The following is a 19,173-nucleotide window of genomic DNA, read 5'->3' on the forward strand; positions in this document are numbered from 1 at the left end:
GGTTTTCACAGAGCTCTATTTTAATTTATTCCGACCACAGCACCACCAAGGTTTTGATAAACAGAGTTGGCACTTGGATTGGAACCTGTGCTATGCCCACAAATAAATGGTTAATTTACATCAAAATCAACATTTTGCAATAGCCATCTCGGTCTCCGGACTTTGAACACCATTGAAGTACCGTGGTTTGAATTGAAGAGGACAGTCCATAAGGGCAGACAAAAGATATGGAAAGATTCTATGTGGAGGAACGGTCTAAGATCCCTCCCAATGTGTTCTCCAATCTCAGAAAACATTTCAGAAAAAGGCTCAGTGTTGTTATCCTCGCAAGGGGAGGGTGCTAGAGTATTGAAAACACGGGTGCCCATAAGTGTGACCCTTATCTTGAGATTTGATTTTATTACTTGTTAAACAAAATCTCTTTCTCTGAGCATATGTATTAGTATAAAATCATAAAATGTCCTAATTTTGTTAGTATACCATATGCTGTGGCTCAGTAGACTATTTGTATTATTTATTATATACAGAAATGGAGAAAAATAATGTATTTTACATTAATTAACATACAATTATGATATTTCAGAAGCTATTTTGATTTTTTTTTAAATAGATAGAGTCATGAAAGTACATTGAGATGAGTTACTGCTTTCAATAAATGTAAAATATTAGAAAATTGGCAGAAATTGAGGTTTTCATCAGACAGTGATGATACAGTATGTGTGCCAGGAAATACATTTATTTTGTGTGATTATTGCGTGTCTGTCTAGTAGGTACTGTAGAACTGTATTAGAGGGTAAAAAGAAAGGTTCCGTCACGTGCTGAGTCGAGTCGAGCAATTTAACAGTTAACACAGGGACAAAGCCAGGCCTGCGCAATGTATGCTGGGAAGTTTGGCTGCCAGACAAATTGCCTGCAAAGTTTCAGCTGAAACTCTTGCTAAGGCTGAAACTGAGAGTGGAAATGAGAGGAGCAACAAAAGAGAAAAAGAGAGAAAGATGGCTAAAGGCTGAGTGTGCTCCTAAGCATTCCTGAAGCATGGAGAGAGACATGGGACTGTACAGTACTTACCAGAAGAAACAACATGTAGAACTTTGGTTTACTTCTTTTGATGGAGAATATGATTGATAGGGACATTTTTACTATTCTGCCTTTACCACAGCCCGAATTGAATGAAATACATTTTACACATTCCTTTCCCCATCAAAATTACATAGGAAGGTGCAATCTAGCACGTTGTTACATAGGACTGACAACATTTATACCTGAAGATGCACAAGATGAAAGATTTGCACGAGTAATTTACATTGGGCAGTGATGTAGCATGTAGCTAGGAGGAAGATTTAAATCACAATTCATTTTGAATTTGTTCTTAAATCTAATGTTCGTATAAAAATACACAAACAGCAAACTATGTAACATAATGTTATTCAATTGTTACACACGTTATTCAAATGTGCACAATAAAGATTAATAATGTAATAATAGTCCTAATTCAATTGAATAATGTATCCTATCAACACTGGAAGTTGGAACTTCCAACACAGGTTGTGATGAAACACAAGTTATTTTAAACACAATCTACAGATCTTCAGATTCCACATACAATTCACTACACAGTATTATATTTTAAAATCAGTTTTGTATTTTAAAATCTTTGAAAGTCCCACAACAGGTTTTGCTACCCAGTAGCTATATAGTTCTGTCTCGCCATTCTTAAGGGCCTTCATCTGTCTGTCATAGAGGTGTGGCTGGTCCATTAAAAGGCTGTGTGTGTAATGATGGGAGCAGAAGAGAGAGGAGGCTGAAAATAGAGACTGGCACCTCTGTGGCAGCCTGGTAAGGCTCTCTCTCTCTCTGAGTCTCTTCAGCGTCCCCTCGTTTGGCTCTCACACATTGTGCCATTCAGCCCTAGACCGTATATTCACCCTGTTCTGAGACTAGGCAGACTGCTATTGTGTGCGCAAGCTCATTTGAATAGCCTTCAGTATTTTGTGTGAGCAAGTCAGGGCTATTTGCATTTGTCACAAAGGTTTACAGGTCAATTGAGGCAGGCTAGAAAAATCACACATGCCAAGGAGAGTGTTTTTCTCCTCTCTCTCCCTCCATCTTTCTCTCCCTCCCTCACTCTCTCTCTCCCTCCATCTTTCTCTCTCTCCCTCTCTCTCTCTCTCTCTCTCTCTCTCCCTCCTTCCCCCTCTCTCTCTCTCTCTCCCTCCTTCCCTCCCTCCCTCACTCTCTCTCTCTCCCTCCATCTTTCTCTCCATCTCTCTCTCTCTCTCTCCCTCTCTCTCCCTCCTTCCCTCCTTCCCTCTCTCTCTGTCTCTCTCTCCCTCCTCACTCTCTTTCTCCCTCCATCTTTCTCTCCATCTCTCTCTCTCTCCCTCCTTCCCCCTCTCTCTCTCTCTCTCTCCCTCCTTCCCTCTCTCTCTGTCTCTCTCTCCCTCCCTCTCTCTCTTTCTCCCTCCATCTTTCTCTCCATCTCTCTCTCTCTCCCTCCTTCCCTCTCTCTCTGTCTCTCTCTCCCTCCTTCCCTCTCTCTCTGTCTCTCTCTCTCCTTCACTCTCTCTCTCCCTCCATCTTTCTCTCCATCTCTCTCTCTCTCCCTCCTTCCATCTCTCTCTGTCTCTCTCTCGCTCTGTTGATTATATAGAGCTAAGGGTCTGAAATACTTTTGTTGGCATCCAGGGTGCCAGCTGGGGATCAGTTAGTGGAGAGAGAGGTGTGCGGTGTGCCAGCCTTCCATTCCTGCCCTGTTGGCTGACAGACAGACAGACAGACAGACCACAGACAGGCTGGACATGGTGGGTGAGGGAGGCTGGTGCCAGGCCAGCAAACCAAGACAGCACTCAGACAAACACAACTAATCCCTTTAATTTGCCAAGCTCTATGGGCTCCCTATTGTGTGTTGCTAGTGTGTGAGTGCATGTGCATGCATGTGTGTGTGCGTGCGTGCAAGTGCGTGTCGCATGTGCGCATGGGGATGCCAGTCTCTGAGAACTTTGTTGAGCGTGGCCGGAACCTCATACACAAGGGTTGATATGTTTGTTTGGGTGTGCTGGTGTGTTGTACTTCTTCTGTCTGCTGCAGTGCAGTGTGCTCTGTTTCACATGGTGTGTTGACAGGATAAGGGTGTGTCTGTCTCCAGCACTGTGCTGTACGCTGCACTGTGCTGTACTGTGCTGTACTGTGCGGCGTGTTCGTCGCCAGTGTGTGCGTGTGTGTGTTCATCAGTTGGTGGATGATGCTGACAAGGACGATGTGACGTCTTCTCAGCAGACAGTGTGACAGTGGGAGCTAGGGCTGGGAATTACCAGGGTCCTCTCGATTCTCACGATTATGTGTATTGCGATACAATACTGTGATTTTATTGCGATTCGACGTTCCAAACATATTGCTCACCATATGTCTGCTGCAGAGGATCAAGAGAGAGCCATGAGAAACCCAGTTTGGATCAGTCATGGAAATATACAGTGGGGCAAAAAAGTATTTAGTCAGCCACCAATTGTGTAAGGTCTCCCACTTAAAAAGATGAGAGAGGCCTGTAATTTTCATCATAGGTATTTTTCCTTCATAGCTTGTTCTCCATGTTCTTTTTAAATAGGGAGCCAGTTTGTTGTCAGCACTTACAGTGGGGCAAAAACGTATTTAGTCAGCCACCAATTGTGCAAGTTCTCCCACTTAAAAAGATGAGAGGCCTGTAATTTTCATCATAGCTACACTTCAACTATGACAGACAAAATGAGAGAAAAAAAATCCAGAAAATCACATTGTAGGATTTTTTATGAATTTATTTGCAAATTATGGTGGAAAATAAGTATTTGGTCACCTACAAACAAGCAAGATTTCTGGCTCTCACAGACCTGTAACTTCTTCTTTAAGAGGCTCCTCTGTCCTCCACTCGTTACCTGTATTAATGGCACCTGTTTGAACTTGTTATCAGTATAAAAGACACCTGTCCACAACCTCAAACAGTCACACTCCAAACTCCACTATGGCCAAGACCAAAGAGCTGTCAAAGGACACCAGAAACAAAATTGTAGACCTGCACCAGGCTGGGAAGACTGAATCTGCAATAGGTAAGCAGCTTGGTTTGAAGAAATCAACTGTGGGAGCAATTATTAGGAAATGGAAGACATACAAGACCACTGATAATCTCCCTCGATCTGGGGCTCCACGCAAGATCTCACCCCGTGGGGTCAAAATGATCACAAGAACGGTGAGCAAAAATCCCAGAACGACACGGGGGGACCTAGTGAATGACCTGCAGAGAGCTGGGACCAAAGTAACAAAGCCTACCATCAGTAACACACTACGCCACCAGGGACTCAAATCCTGCAGTGCCAGACGTGTCCCCCTGCTTAAGCCAGTACATGTCCAGGCCCGTCTGAAGTTTGCTAGAGAGCATTTGGATGATCCAGAAGAATATTGGGAGAATGTCATATGGTCAGATGAAACCAAAATATACCTTTTTGGTAAAAACTCAACCCGTCGTGTTTGGAGGACAAAGAATGCTGAGTTGCATCCAAAGAACACCACACCTACTGTGAAGCATGGGGGTGGAAACATCATGCTTTGGGGCTGTTTTTCTGCAAAGGGACCAGGACGACTGATCCGTGTAAAGGAAAGAATGAATGGGGCCATGTATCGTGAGATTTTGAGTGAAAACCTCCTTCCATCAGCAAGGGCATTGAAGATGAAACATGGCTGGGTCTTTCAGCATGACAATGAGCCCAAACACACCGCCCGGGCAACAAAGGAGTGGCTTCGTAAGAAGCATTTCAAGGTCCTGGAGTGGCCTAGCCAGTCTCCAGATCTCAACCCCATAGAAAATCTTTGGAGGGAGTTGAAAGTCTGTGTTGCCCAGCAACAGCCCCAAAGCATCACTGCTCTAGAGGAGATCTGCATGGAGGAATGGGCCAAAATACCAGCAACAGTGTGTGAAAACCTTGTGAAGACTTACAGAAAACGTTTGACCTCTGTCATTGCCAACAAAGGGTATATAACAAAGTATTGAGATAAACTTTTGTTATTGACCAAATACTTATTTTCCACCATAATATGCAAATAAATTCATAAAAAAATCCTACAATGTGATTTTCTGGAATTTTTCCCCCATTTTGTCTGTCATGCAGGCCTCTCTCATATTTTTAAGTGGGAGAACTTGCACAATTGGTGGCTGACTAAATACTTTTTTGCCCCACTGTATATTCCAAATGGTGACATTTGCGCGATCGGTTTTCTATTGCTCATTTTCCCGTCACATCAGTGATATAATTTCACCGTGTAGGACTGTGTGTCAATTAACCTTGTCAGAGTGGGCGCCCTGATTCTTGTTTCTGAGCTAGGCAGGCTACTGCCTGGGAAGGTCTCCCACTCAGAAGTACAATATGGGGAGGGGGCGGAGGTAGGTTGACCTCAGATCTCCCCACTGGAAGCCTGAGGTAGGGGGAGCGGGGGAATCTATCAAATAGTGCACCTCTAACTTTGTACAGAACTAATGCAATTAGTGTTTGTGTGTTTATTGTTTGAAGTAATAATCAGGTTCTCTTCTTTATAACTGTGTTATTCTATTTGTGAATTTGTGTGAAGTAGGATTTGTGCAATTTAGTTTTATTTGTGTGTTTGTTGTTAGCAATAGGGTAATAGTGTAATAATTTGATTATATATTTTATTTGTATTTATATACTACAATTTGTTTATATTTGTCTTAGTTACTTCTTTTTTATATTTCTGAGTCTTATTTGTGTATGTATATTTATATAGTTTTAAGTGTTATGATTATGTATTTTTGTGGTTCCAAATGTCTGAATAATGCAATTCACTCTGGTCTTGGTCTTGAATCGGTCTGGCTTTAGGTGGTCTCGAATATAACACTGCCTTTAGCTATTAACCCCAGTTATTCCTCATTATCTGAACTTGGCTGGGGCATGAGGACAGGGTAACCCAGGTCATCTTTACTACACCACCTCGTTCCCTTCCTATCCCTGGCCGGCACATGATGGCACTCGATGCCAGACCCACCCCTCCCTCTCTCACTCCCTTTCTCCTCCTCCCTCCCTTCGCCGCGGGCAGACTCAGGCATGGGATCTCCATCTGTACACAAAGGAGCCTCCTCTATCTGCATACGCTGCACATAAAAGAGCCTTTTGTCATGGGCTCTGCACACATGACCGTCCGCCTTTCACCCCCTGGAAAAAAATACCAATCTCTCTCTCCGTCAACCAACTCCACCCCCAATCGTCCCCAGCCCCCCAACCCCACTCCCTCCCTGCCAGAGTTACGTCTGCAGCAGAAATGATTAAACACTCACTTTTAAAAAAATAAAGAGATGCATAAGTGAGCTATACCTCCCTTATTACTGTTAAGTGATTTTCAAGTTTTTATTTTCGAGATGCTAGTCAAGTCTCAATTTCTCGCTATGTACATTTCAAGTTTTGCTCTCTCGCTCCCCCCTCTTTCTCTCTTGCTCTCTCACTCTCCCTATCTCTCAGTTTATCTCTCTATATCTCACACTCTCTCTGTCTCTCCTTGGCCCTTGTTGTGTGCAGCACTCACAGTAAGTCACAGTGAACTACAGCATCTGCTGTCCTGAAATATGAATGCGCTCTAGTTTTTGTCTCTCCTCCTTTCCCGTCTCTGACATTTAAGTGAACTGAATGGGCATTAGTGTTTGGTACCATGCCCAGTTATCACCCCCATTACTGTGGCAAAAGGCACACTTGGGATTGCAGACTATCTGAGAGCTGCTGGTTTTCACACTGTCGTTGTGGAGCCGTCTATCTTTTCACCCTCCTGTCCTGTAGTTGTGAGAGCTGAAGAAACAGCAAATTGGTATGAGCCTGTCAGAAAGGAAGAGAGTTAGTGCCACTATGAGCCTCTGCCGTCTGTACTCTATGCTCCAATGTGCTTTATTGAACAGGTCTCGACGTGGATCTGACCTGATAAAGACCTAAGGATTCAAATCGTCAAAGTACATTGGAGCATTGGAGTCTCTGTTTACATTTTACTGAGCGTATATGTTTTGATCTCCGGCACCTGCTTTAAAAACATTGAATGTATGTAATACTGCATATTTCATTTGGTCCTATACTTGATGTAAACATGGCCATTCAGCAAAGGTGCTTTCCTGCAGTTTCCTGAGTCCAATGAGCTGGATTTCTCAAGAATTGAATCCAATGGATATCTGCCATTTTGGCAGTGAATGATGACAGATAGATATTCCGTTGGGGAAGAGTCAGAGTCAGTTGGGGAGGGGTAGAGAGTGTAAGTAAGGAGACCGTGGGGACACACGCACACTGTTAAGTGCATGGGCCATAAAAATGCTCTCCTCAGCAGTTCCTCCGAAACACTGCACTGATGCCTTCGCTTTCTGTCCAAATAAGTGTGGATTTTGGAACGCTCCTCCAGCCCATCTTGCTGTCACTGCACAGCTGGTGCCGGAGCTGTGCCATGCAGGAGTGGAACTGTTTTCTGTACAAACAGTGCCATGTCCCCTCCCTGACCCCTGTGTGGTGTGAGAGGTCAGGGGCTGCCATGTAGCCGACTGGGATAGCCTGTCCACACCTCTACCCACACCAAGGAGTCATCTCCTTTCCGTCACAGACAGTCAGATAGACAGACAGACAGATGGCAGACATACAGACAGACAGGTCTGCCGGGGTATGAGTGGTTTAGTTCACACTGGGTGTATGTCTAGTGGGTTAATTTATGGTGTGAGACAAATTACAGGGATTGAAAATTACAGACGTGTTTATCTTAAGAGTTTTTGGGACGATACTGTAAAATATGGTATGGAGACTTCAAATGTTTTTTGCTGTTTAGTTTAAATTGATGTATTTTTTTTTTTTTATGTTTGTAACTTACACCCATGCAGATTGCCGCACAGAAATTGTACACCGCTGAACCGTGATGCTGAATGTTATGCTCTTTTTTAATTGACCATTATATTATTTCACAAGAAAAAAATAAAAAAGTACTTTGATGTCACGCAATAGCCCAGTAGTTAATAACAAACAATCCGTTCGTTGAGTTGCTCACCAAAACATTGCCACGTTGTCAAGTTTCCTCACTCATCCAACCGTACAGGCATGTGCACAGATAGGGCTCTACCTTTGCAGAGCACAGATACAGGCATGTGCACAGATAGGGCTCTACCTTTGCAGAGCACAGATACAGGCATGTGCACAGATAGGGCTCTACCTTTGCAGAGCACAGATACAGGCATGTGCACAGATAGGGCTCTACCTTTGCAGAGCACAGATACAGGCATGTGCACAGATAGGGCTCTACCTTTGCAGAGCACAGATACAGGCATGTGCACAGATAGGGCTCTACCTTTGCAGAGCACAGATACAGGCATGTGCACAGATAGGGCTCTACCTTTGCAGAGCACAGATACAGGCATGTGCACAGATAGGGCTCTACCTTTGCAGAGCACATGCCCCTTTCCCTTCCAGACTCCAAAGTGCCCTTTTGGGTGGTGGTATAACTCGCCCCCACACACACACACACATTTTTTTTTTTTAAGCCAGTCACACCTGGACTGGCATTTTTAAAAACATTACAATACATTCATAACATATTTCAGAACACACTAAGTGTGTGCCCTTAGGCCCCTACTCCACTACCACGTATCTACAACACAAAATCCATGTGTACGTGTGTGTGTAGTGCGTGTGTTATCATGTGTGTGTGTATGCATGTGTCTGTGCCTATGTTTGTGTCTCTTCACAGTCCCCGCTGTTCCATAAAGTGTTTTTTAAATCTGTTTATAAAATCTGATTCTACTGCTTGCATCATTTACCTGATGTGGAATAGAGTTTAATGTAGTACTGGCTCTATGTAATACTGTGCGTCTCCCATAGTCTGTGCTGGACTTGGGGACTGTGAAGAGACCTCTGGTGGCTTGTCTTGTGGGGTGTGCATGGGTGTCTGAGCTGTGTGCTAGTATTTTAAACAGACAGCTCGGTAACTTCAGCTTATCAACACCTCTTACAAAAACAAGTAATGAGGAAGTCAATCTGTCTTCCACTTTGAACCATGAGAGATTGACATGCATGTCATTAATGTTAGCTCACAGTGTACTTTTAAGGGCCAGCCGGGCTGGCTGCCCTGTTCTGAGCCAACTGCAATTTTCCCAAGTTGCTCTTTGTGGCTCCTGACCACACGACTGAACAGTAGTCCAGGTGCGACAAAACCAGGGCCTGTAGGACCTTCCTTGTTGATAGTGTTGTTAAGAAGGCAGGGTAGCGCTTTATTATGGACAGACTTCTCCCCATCTTAGCTACTGGTGTATCAATATGTTTTGACCATGACAGCTTACAATCCAGGGTTACTCCAAGCGGTTTAGTCACCTCAACCTGCTCAATTTCCACATTATTCATTACGAGATGTAGTTGAGGTTTGTAGTTGAGGTTTGTCCCAAATACAACGCTTTTAGTTTTGGAAATATTTAGGACTAACTTATTCCTTGCTGCCCATTCTGAAACTAACTGCAGTTCTTTGTTAAGTGTTGCAGTCATTTCAGTCCCTGTGGTCGCTGACGTATATAGTGTTGAGTCATCCGCATACACAGACACACCAGCCTTACTCAAAGCCAGTGGCATGTCGTTAGTAAAGATTGAAAATGTTCAATAGCGACCTCCATTTGAGACCGCCGAGCCAGCTAGGCTAGCTGGGCTTCCGTGTTTCTCCCCCTCTGCGGAATCTGGAGGGATCCCGGGACAGAAAGCAGCGCTCACAGCAACTATGCCCAACAGAGCCGCAGGATCCAACATAAAACAAAAGTATATAAAAACACTGTCAGCTTTTAGGGCGGCAGGGTAGCCTAGTGGTTGGAGCGTTGGACTAGTAACCAAAAGGTTGCAAGTTCATATCCCCGAGCTGTCAAGTTACAAATCTGTCGTTCTGCCCCTGAACAGGCAGTTAACCCACTCTTCCTAGGCCGTCATTGAAAATAAGAATTTGTTCTTAACTGACTTGCCTAGTTAAATAAAGGTAAAAAAAACAAGGTCTCTCGTTTGACAGTGGTCAACAACAAACAGACTTTGCGCTCAGGTGATGTCTGTTTGGCTAGAGCATTTCTCACAATTTTCTCTCATTAGTGGCTTATTTAAGCACGGCTAAGGGCTGTTCTTACGCACGACGCAACACGGAGTGCCTGGATGCAGCCCTTAGCCGTGGTATATTGGCCATATATCACAAACCCCCGAGGAGCATTATTGCTATTATAAACTGGTTACAAACGTAATTGGAGCAGTAAAAATTCATGTTTTGTCATACCCGTGGTATACGGTCTGATATACCATGGCTTTCAGCCAATCAGAATTCAGGGCTCAAACCACCCAGTTTATAGTTAGGGATAGTGTAGAGCAGCAGCTGCATACCTGAAGTGACCTCATCAAAGGTTCAGCCAGGTAGAATACATGATAGTGGCAACAAATGGAGTTAAGTTGGAAATAGGAATGGTAGGTTACATTCACTGGTTGAATGGGCAAGACAAAACATTGAAGTGAATTTGAACAGTGTAGGGTAATAGGTGCCAGGCCAAGAACTGCAACGCTGCTGGGTTTTTCACCCTCAACAGTGTCCCGTGTGTATCAAGAATGGTCCACCACCCAAAGGACATCCAGCCAACTTGACACAACTGTGGGAAGCATTGGAGTCAACATGTGGAATGCTTCTGACACCTTGTAGGGTCCATGCCCTGACGAATTGAGGCTCAGTATTAGGAAGGTTGTTCCTAATGTTTTGTACACTCAGTGTATTGAACCTATTGAAAGTAATAATTGCTCAACAAGTCTGTGACAGCGGTTGCGGGAACTTTTTTGGGTGTGCCCTCTTGTTTGAGCACATGCCTCCCCCAAAAAGTCTGTGCACCCGCCCTGCAACAGTCATTTCGGGATCTACTGTGTTTGCCTGGTACAGAAATGAAATGTCAAATTCATTCTGATCCATTTCAACTGTGATTTTCTCCTCAATGAAATGAGCTCATTCTGGAGGTGTTGTTAACACTGGAGGAGTGTTACTGCTGTGATTCATCCCACTGCCACAGTGGCATCGCGACTACTGTTAGACCAGCAGCTGACAGAAACATTAATGAAACAGCAACGGCACCTCTTAACTGGACCTGCTGCTGCGACACAGTTTCATATGCTGTGTTAGTGCCACTGTGTTAGTTCCACTGTGTTAGTTCCACAGTCTTAGTTCCACCCCCCCCCCCCCCCCCCCATATAATAAAGCCACGTCAGATTAAGACAGTGGCAATGTATCTGCCAGACAGTGAGCGATTTAGGTTTGGTTAGTGTTCTAAGTAGACAGGAAGCACAGTCTGTGTGTTAAGATATGGAGAAAGAGCATGCAGAGTGTATGTGTGTTAAGAGGTGTGTGTTGTGAAGCAGAGACAGCAAACAGGGAGTGTGTGTGTGTGTGACTGAAATAGAGAAAAAGCACATGGAGAGTGTGTAAAGAAGCGGGAGAGAGAGTGCTAGTAGCAGTCATTGGGCGCCTAAGGTTCGGCTGGTTGCCGGGAAATCCTCTCGGAGTCCTCTCGGCCCTGTCCATATGCCCGGCAAAGGTGCTGTGACATGGCAAAGAGTGGTCCTTGTTCTCGGTAGTGGCGGGCAGAATTTCCCCCACAGCACCATTCTAATGCCAGGCTCGCCCGATCTTAGCTTGGCACAGGGGAATAATGAAAGCGAATGGCCCAGGCTGTAGCCTGTGTGAAGGGTGTACTAGCAGCTAGCAGACCTCTCCTCAGAGGGGGAGCTCAGGGATGTAGGAGACCATGGTTCCAGACACATATCGGCTGGTTGTAGTGGTGGTCAAGCATGGAGGGAAAGGAGACCATGGTTCCAGACACATATCGGCTGGTTGTAGTGGTGGTCAAGCATGGAGGGAAAGGAGACCATGGTTCCAGACACATACCGGCTGGTTGTAGTGGTGGTCAAGCATGGAGGGAAAGGAGACCATGGTTCCAGACACATACCGGCTGGTTGTAGTGGTGGTCAATCTATGTATTTTACCGTAAGTTAAGGTTAGTTGATTTTTCTTTGTAAGCGTGTGCATTGTCTTTGAATAATGCATTTTTATGTGTGTTGTTGCGTCATGTCAACGATGATCACTGATAAATGTTTCGATTTAGCTGAGAATGGGCAACAAGGCCCAATATAATGGTCCCTTGATGTTATTCAAAAGGCATATTTCAAATCATGTGAGCTTAAATCAGTAGCGTTTAATCAGATAAAATAACAATGTGATCTTCATTGTGAAAACCTTACTCATGTCTATCCATTTCAGTGTAATACTGTAGAATTTAACATGCAACTTCATTTAGAAAAGGCTGCATAGGTCATTTTTCAATTTGAATTTCCTGTCAACCTTTCTGCTCAAGGTCAAGATAAATTCACTTTGAACCTACCCCCTGATATGTTATAGCCGTTTTTATGTTGAGGAGCTCTGACCTTTGCTATAGTGGTGTTGTTGCTATACTTAGACTGTACTGTCCACACAATATCGGCTTCCCGAAGGGCCATGAGGAGGGTCATGTCTAGATGGTATACAGCTTTTGTCATTTTAGCTAACCCCTTTCCTAACCTTAACCTAATTCTCCTAACCTGCTACGTTAATTCTCCCGACCTGCTGCGTAAGTTCTCCTAACCTGCTACGAAAAATCAATTTTGACAAAAGCTTTATCTCTTCTGGACAAAACGCATAAGGAGTCGTCCCTACAACCTGGGTGTTTCCCGCTTCTGAAGGTTGTCCATTTTGAGATCTGATATCGGATGGGATCCATTTTGTTTTGCAAGCTCTCAAGCAGAATCCTCTCTCTCTCTCTCTCTCTCTCTCTCTCTCTCTCCCTCCCTCCCTCTCTCCCTCTTTCTCCCTTTCTCTTTCATTGTCTTCTCAGAATCCGGTGAGGCACAGCAAGGTGAGTTTAGCTCTGATGGAATATCATATCTATTTGTCTTTGCTCTTACATGTTGAAGGCCATATACTGTACATTCGGGTCACTGTTTATTTGTGTGTTTATTATGTTTCATTTCACATAACATGTATGTAAGTTGTGAAGTTATGTATTAGAGTCCCTCCCTATTAGCTTTTGATGAAAGTTTTTGCGTACAGAAGTGACTAAACACAGCGAGAACCAGCCAAATGCAACGGAAGTTGGATGATAAAAGGACAATCACTCATTTGTGTAATAGCGTAAGTACTTACATATGCTATAGATGTAACAAAAAATGACTTATCTGGAATATTCCCCTGCAAACCAATGGTAAAATAGTTGAAAGTATTTGAATGACTGAACTCTGAAGTACTCTATGCATGAAAGCAATTTATAAGCTCAAATTGAATCATGAATCTTCATGAATCTTGAATCTTGTACTTTATTCCAAAATACCTTGACCTTGACCTTTCATTGGAAACTTCAAGTTTATGAAAAGCATCTCTGTCTAAAGAAAGCATCAATACATGGTTTGATTATCACATAGCTCATTACTTAATGACTGCCAGCATATTGGTTCGCTGGAATTTCACAGATCAATAAATTCAGATATAAAGATGTAGAAGTTAAAGTGTTAAATGTTTTTGATAAAATGTTAATACATTGTGCAGTAGTAAGTGAACACGTATCATTTGCAGCCTTTGCTTACCATATCGAATGATACTGTGCAGTTCATTTTCATAAAGCCAATGATTATTTGTACTTGTAAATATTGTATTTAAATAAAAAGGAGTGTTACTCGTTGCTTTGCAGGCGCATTGGAAATGTGAAACAGGTTGGCATGAAAATAGATGAGTCCTACTTTGCCTGAAGGATGCACAAGGAGCTTCTTTCCGTTGAATAAATGTTTTATTGGAAAATATGCCATTTTGAAAATGTTTTTCAAAATCCCTGTTCAATATAATAAGTGTAAATCATTTGTTCTCATCCTTTTTGCAATTCCAATCATGGGAATATTCTCAGCCTTTTTGTTGACTGGCAAATAAATAATGATTTACAATTTAGCTTTAAAAAAATATATATATATAAACCACAATGTGTTATTATTACACAATGATTGAAGCGGATTTGAATTGTTCATGTGCTTGGCAAATTTAAACCGTTTATTTTGTATAGCCCAATTTAAGTTAGGAGTAATTTCTTCTTACCCGATTGATATTCACTCCTTTTTTGTGATATCAATTACTATCTAATCAATATATGTACAATTATGTTTTCATTCCGTATTAATCATATAGTAAATCTAAGCTATTTGTGGTAAAAAGTTACGCATTTTGATATTGAGTCAGTACAACATATTTTATTATTACTATATTGATATTTTTTCCAATTACCTCTGGCCCTTCATTATAAATGTATTCGAAATTGTATTGTCATTAGAAAGACATTATCACTAATTTTCAATTCAAAGATATGGATACTAAACTTTCATAATGTTAGTGTGGACTGTGAACCCATTTACAAAATACAAAATACATGTGACTAACAGTTAACCCAAAATGAGAATACCACATTCATGTTAGTGATACAAAATCAAATTATTTAGTAACAGTGTTCTTCATGCCTTGTTTGTAAAAAAAAAAAAAAAAAATCCAGAAGTCATTGAATTAGTTGTGAAAATATATATTTTTTAAAGTTACACTTCAGGGGTGTCGGTGAAGGGAAATATTTCACAATTGCACTTTTCTTTAACGTTGTATGATATTCAAGTGTAAACATGTAAAGCACATACCCGTCTAATTTTTAAACATCACCATATTTTACTCAGACCCATAATATTCACATGTTGTATTTGTTTTTCAGCAGAAAATGTTATCATGACATTATGAGTGATTGCATAGTAAGGACGCCCAATGAAATGAAACAATGTCCATTTAGTTTCAATAATTTGTATTTAAGCCTTCATTTTGACAGAGAGTAATGCTGAGACCAAAGTCTATTTTACAGATGAGCCATGTATACACATCAATACACATGAATACACATCAATATTCATATCAATACATGAAAGCAAAACAAAATCATAGAAAACAAACATATTATTCAGTAAAAAAGGTCCTCAAATCAGCCTTTTGAGAGGCACCATTTCATCCAGCTTTAGAGAGGCCTTGGAGATGATATTCCTACAAGCAAATTGCAACAACAAAAAAAACTAAAATTAGATTTAGTTCATTCAGTGAAGATGGAAGGGATCTTTAGAATTAGCCATCCCTGAGACCCGGTCTAGTATCTTGTACATCTGTAATGAATATGTCAGTTTACTCTGTCAGGACATATAGGGTTAAGTCAACTTTCACTTGTGCACATAGACACAATTAATTTGTCATCCACTCAATACATACGTGTTAATTGAAGACAGAATGTGTGAAGAAAAAAAAAGCATGGGCTGTTGAAGGAGTGTATCATATCGTGGTAGTTCTATCCAGGGTATCAACACTGGAAGTCTTCTGTCCACCATTTTGTGATCAGAACTTTATCTAAATGCCCCCATTTTATGTGCTGTGGAACACTTGCAGCGCAGTAATACGGCCGGTCATTTTGAGGGACTACTTCTATTGAATCTATTGTTGAATAGGGTATAATGATTCATGAAGATTGTGAAATGACACGTCACACACAGACACACATTAGCTAATCATAAATACTTTTGAAAGGACATGCCCGATTTCAAGTTCAAAAGTTTCCCATATTTTAATTCTCATGGCAATACTACAAAAAAAATGATTACAAACATTTGTAATTCAGAATTGATACTCAGTAATTGCAGTGAATGTTTTTTCAAGTTTGTATAGAGAAGAACACGTATTGCTCATTTTTTCCAGGCAATGTTGCACCCACCCCTTCCACTCTCTTCTAGTGTGTCCGTTTTGTGTGTTATCCAAACACATAGACAGAAAGGGAGAGTGGCGGTCACACTCTGCTGCCTGAAGTGACAGGCCAGAGGTCAGAGGTCATGGGGTGTTAATAACACGTGATGTGTAGACCCTGTGAGTGACGTCCCTCAGGGGATAACCCCCTAATCGGCATTAGTTAATGTGTTAGTAATCTTTACCTTCTTAAAGCAAACAGCACTAGGCCCTCAATGGGTCTGCCTGGCCTCCCGTGTAACGCTTTTGACCCCAGGGTCATGGCCTTTGTTCCCTGCTCTATGGGGAGTGCCCTCAGAGGTCTCTGGTGTAATAGAGAAGTTGTTTAGACACGTGCGAGGCTGGAGCAAGACCACCTCATAGACTCACTCGGGCCCCTGTTTCTAGAGAGGGAGACCAAGTCTTTCATCCCTGCGTACGTAGGGCCAGCCGGCATTGTGGTTTGGTGTTCTCCTCCTAAATGGCTTCCTTTAAAATATCAATTGTTTCTGTGTTATGTGTCACTGTGTGCGTCTGGTATCCTGAGGCATTGCGGTTCCTGATCCTGCACAGTCAGAAATCTGGGTTTTTACTCCTGTTGGTGACTAATGGGTAAAGGAGTGTAGATCATGTCTGTCTATGGGGAGTCACTGCCCACTGCAATTTCATATTCATCAGCCTTCCTTTCCTTTCTGTTTCCTGTTTTTCTAGACACTAAAGAAAAACAAACGGGCTCCTAATTATTTATTGACTCCCTTCATGTGACCTACATGGAATATCAAGTGTTAAGTGTGACAGTTTTGAAGAAATGGGTGTACAGTGACTGTTACTCTGTGACTCCTCTTATGTATAAAATGATGGAGCATAAAAAGTTTACGAGTGAGAGAGAAAAAAAAAACATTTCAATGAGATAAATCAGAGAATGCCATGATTATAACTTTTGCATAGATTCTTTATTGCATTTAGTTTGAACTTCCCTTGGCCGACACTTTCATTTGAAATGTTATTTCCTGTGTGTTCAGCAGTGTGCATTTGACAATTACCCATACTCAAGAGAAAGGTTCGAAGTGAGATCTCGATTATGGAATCCAACAGTCTAGATTTGGCACAATCGGGAATTCATTTTACGGCAAAATAACATGTGATTTCTTACACGTTAGTTTGCTGATCATGATAAGATCAAACACGCGCACTATCTAAAGTTATACTTCTGTCGGGCCAGTTAGAAAAAATATTGCAAGAGCTTTTTTACCATATATACTAGTGAAATACTCCTGGGTTAAAATCTGTCGAATGCAGTTATCTGTACAGGATCTTCATATGCAGTTATTGGATATTATTTTCATTGTTTTGTGATAGATTGAAATTACCCAAGACCACAAAGCAGTTCTCATATTGATTGTGCTTAAAGGCCCAGTGCAGTCAAAAACGAGATTTCCCAGTGTTTTATATATATATATTTCAGCACAATGAGGTTGGAATAATACTGTGAAATTGTGAAAATTATGATAATGCCCTTTAGTGTAAAAGCTGTTTGAAAAGACCGCTTGAAATGTCATCCTGTTTTGGTGGGATGGTGTTTTGGCCCTCCATGGTGACATCACCATGTGGTAAATTAGTTAATAGACCAATAAGAAAGACATTTCCAAAAAGCTCGCCTACTCAGACCACTCCCAGACAGTCCTAGAAAAATTCTTGCTTGAGAAATTTACCTTTGCTATTTCTTTTTTTGACTATTTTAATTGAAAACAATCACAGTAAGGTACTTAATTGTTACACATAAATAATTTGATATTAAGATAAAAAATTACTGCATTGGACCTTTAACATTTTATGTTGAATTATGAGTTTGTATTCCAAATACTTCATTACAAATGTATATAAACAGCTTGTCAACTAAGAGTTAAAAGACTAGACAGAGACAAAATGTTTGATGATTTTTCCTGGAGTTGCTATGGTTAGCTTTTTGCAAATGTGTAGTATTTGAATACATTTTATCAAGCAAAGTTATGTTTTGAATGTATCACAATGCTTTACAATTCTGTATGAAGCCTGCAAATGACATGGCGGCTCCGCCATTTTGTTGAACATTTCCTTGGATGGGACTGAGGGACTGAATCTGTATTCTCGCGTTGATTGCCAAGCCACAAACAACAGACACGTTAGTTAGTGTTCTACTCGGGATCATGTTCTCCTTCACCCTCCTCTCACTGTGTGGATTTGTAGCATAGCAAAGCATAACCAGGAACATAGCTTCGACTAACAGGTTTGATATTCCCTTCATCAACCATTTTAATCTCAAATTGATATTATCTAAAGTTAATACTGAGTAAGATGCATAGCATATCATATTTATTAACAATACGGTTCAACAATCCCTTCAAACACCACAGACGGAATAGTTACATTTACCTCCCTGTTCTTCCTCCAAGATTTTTTTCTGTTGTACTAGAACATAATTTCTTTAATAGCCGTATTGTTTGCCAAAGTTCTTATGCACACCTGTGCACGATTGCGTTCCTTAAAAAATATCTTAGTTGAAAAATAACTCCATGAAAACCTGCCATGTTAACATTCCTTAATTTATTATTTGAAAAGTGTTTAAAGAAAGCATGGTTGGGGTCATTTACACATGTAAAACACAAGGCATAGGATGAAATAAAACGGCATGTGATTAATTACAGACAAATGCAACCCAAGTAGAGAAGAGGGGGAGCGAGGTAGAGGCACACAGTGGTAGAAAATTGGCAGGCCACCCAAAACCAAAACCCTATCCTCAAGTGAACTCGTTGCAAACTCTTAAGTGCACGCTAAGCTAAATGATAACTGCAGACAGTTCCAAACCAACCACATCTCAAACAGATTCATAGTTACATGTCCATTTCTCTCCTACATCCTCTACAGAACCTGAACAGGGCATACAATCAAATACACAATCTTAATATACATCTACCGTAGCCACAGACTGTATGTGTCAATGTATATGCTTGAAACCAAAGACGTGGATTTTTCAATTGGCTAAAACACATGGCGAGATGTGACGTGAGGCTACACTGCTTTGGATGGAGTTCTAGGGATCTACTGTAGCTCAGGCAGACACATCCAACCCAGTGTATCTCGTTTTTAAAAAGAAGACTTTAAAGACTGCTAATAACGCCCTAACTCAGCTGGACCATTTCTTCAGTAAGTAAACACAAAGAGTGTTTTTTTTGTCCCTGCTAGCGGCAGGTCCATTGAATGTAGCCACCTGTGTCTTATTGAACCTTGTTGTGAAGCGAGGCGGAGAGGAGAGGGGAGAGTCCTCGGAGTAAGCGGGCGGAGGAA

General features: G+C 41.7%; 1 long non-coding RNA gene across 16 annotated transcripts in view; it reads left to right on the forward strand.

Annotated features, from left to right (window-relative positions):
• The window catches only part of LOC110493430 (uncharacterized), a 56,765-nt gene that overhangs the window by 13,432 nt on the left and 24,160 nt on the right, over positions 1-19,173 (forward strand). For 6 of the 16 annotated variants that reach the window (XR_016487618.1, XR_016487621.1, XR_016487622.1 and 3 more), the window contains 3 exons: positions 12,908-12,928; positions 13,123-13,203; positions 13,757-13,863. The exons of 3 other annotated variants lie outside the window; for them this stretch is intronic. This is a non-coding gene — a long non-coding RNA (uncharacterized LOC110493430). Of the gene's footprint in view, positions 1-12,907; positions 12,929-13,122; positions 13,204-13,756; positions 13,864-19,173 lie in introns of those variants that run through there. 7 more of the 16 variants (XR_016487610.1, XR_016487615.1, XR_016487614.1 and 4 more) reach the window with 2 other exon arrangements.

The sequence above is a fragment of the Oncorhynchus mykiss genome, chromosome 2, assembly GCF_057628025.1.
Source record: "Oncorhynchus mykiss isolate SJ-2025 chromosome 2, ASM5762802v1, whole genome shotgun sequence".
NCBI classification, from domain to species: Eukaryota; Metazoa; Chordata; class Actinopteri; order Salmoniformes; family Salmonidae; genus Oncorhynchus; species Oncorhynchus mykiss.